The 2021-nt window shown below is 38.6% G+C and overlaps 1 long non-coding RNA gene across 1 annotated transcript; it reads left to right on the top strand.

Annotated features, from left to right (window-relative positions):
• Positions 1-544: 544 nt before the first annotated feature.
• On the top strand, positions 545-1708 carry LOC120991408. The gene is made up of 5 exons (XR_005776660.1): positions 545-621; positions 893-913; positions 1306-1320; positions 1409-1492; positions 1677-1708. It is a non-coding gene; the product is annotated as an uncharacterized LOC120991408 (long non-coding RNA).
• Positions 1709-2021: the final 313 nt, after the last annotated feature.

Below are 2021 nucleotides of genomic sequence, written 5' to 3'. Positions count from 1 at the left end.
TACCATGCGATTCCAGAGGGAAAATGGCTATGGATAAATTCAACACCCTTATCAAAAGCCAAGTCGATGACATTGACTCAATAGAAGCCTATGTAAAGATCAAGCGGTTTGCCAAAGTCACCGAGAAAAAAGTCCTGGACTACCTTGAGGATGAAGTCGGGATACTGGGTAATTGTATTATTACCATTATTTCTGTTTTATGAAATCTCTAGATATAGCCTAGATAGATAGATAGATAGATAGATAGATAGATAGATAGATAGATAGATAGATAGATAGATAGATAGATAGATATTAGAAAAATAAGTAATGTAGCATTATTTTCTTTCCAGATAAATATGCTATATCTGAAATTGCGTCCGAATATAAAAAATCTGTGGACGTCATCCAGGATATAGATTTTAAGGGTAAGTACAATATTTTCTATGTAGGCGGGAATTCTACTTCTCTTATTAATAGGAATTGTCAGTGTGTTGGGGGCACAGACCAATAGATGATGGGAACTGGACTCATTATTCTCCTCTTTATATATTTTAGAGATCCAGCTTCTTCACATCATTGGACTCCAATTCCAGCGACTCAAAGAAAAGCTCAAGGTTATCGTCCAGGACTCAAACCAACGTAAGTGAAATCTTTTACCTGTCTACCATTGTACTTGTGTTCTACGTGTCTGGTAGGTTGTCAGAGGTGTTTTCTGCTCGATTTCCTTTCCATACAGCCTAGTGACAGGAGGGAGTGATTGTAATAAAATGTCCTATAATGGGAATTGCTATTTGTGCAGTTTTCTGTGGTATTATTGGCGTGTTATAGATGGAGTCGTCATATACAGGGGATTTCTGTTCTCTATTGTTTTCTATTAGTAATTCTGTATTCCTTCATTTCTCACTTTTAGGGAGGTGTCCAAATAAACAAGGTGAGTTCTTCTAGATATAACATGTGCTATAATATGACATATAAATGTATTACACAAACAGGCCCCATGTAGTAATAGTAATGGAGACACAAACTAGAGATCCCCACAGCCACCAATCACATCATTGCTGTTATCTCCTACCCTGTACTGGACACATGAAAGCCAGCATCTGATTCGTTGTCAGGGATGTTTGCACTAGGAGCTGCTGCTCTTTATAGAGGGCCCGGACCGTACTGGGGTAGCTCAGAGATTCCTGTCAATGGAAATCTAGAAAACACAGCGATCAAGACAGAGACACTGATATCATGTAATAATGAGACCCAGAGATTAGAGGTTTCTGGGTTTGACAATGAGAACTGTCAGTAATATCTTCTTTCTTCTCCATTCCTCAGGTGCAGACAGCTGTGGTAAGTACATTTTATACCAGATTTCAGCTTCTTGTCATTATTATTCTCTCTAAGTTTGGTAGGTTATAACACAAGTGCATTTCCCCAGGATTAATGGTGCAAACCTATACCAACTGTAAGACCTGCGCCGAGGAGAAGGTTGTCTGCGCCGGGGGCCCTCCAAAAAATCAAGGTACAGTATAAGATTTCTAGGATCTAGGATTACATTATATAATACGTCAATGGACCTCTCCCTTCAGCGTGTAAACTATGTGTATAGTATGTGTACTGTGCCTATTATACAAAGGTGAGCAGCACTACATAGGTGCTATACACAGCACGCACTGACTATTATATGCCATTTCCTCTTTTGACAGACTACTTGGAGAGATGCAGCTGCCTGTGCACCTCCAACAGATGTTTCGGTAAAGTAGAAGTTTTTATTCTTATATCTACATTCACATAGTATGCCAGTAAAGTGACTAAATATTCCAGTCACGTCCAATTGTCCATAGTTCATGGCAGAGAATCAGACTTCCTGAAGCAGGAGGACATTTACATTAATATGATTCCGTCCATAAGCAGACTATAAGGGTGATTTGTGGCAGCCTGTACAGTATATTGTCCATGTGCTGTTGACAGAGGGGTGATAGATACTAGCATATGATTATCATACTTATTATAATATTATAAAAGTGTCTTTAATGATTGGCTTATATTTC

The sequence above is a fragment of the Bufo bufo genome, chromosome 2 (genome assembly GCF_905171765.1).
Source record: "Bufo bufo chromosome 2, aBufBuf1.1, whole genome shotgun sequence".
NCBI lineage: Eukaryota > Metazoa > Chordata > Amphibia > Anura > Bufonidae > Bufo > Bufo bufo.
Note: the sequence above shows the minus strand (reverse complement) of the source record. Positions and strands in the feature narration are given on the sequence as shown.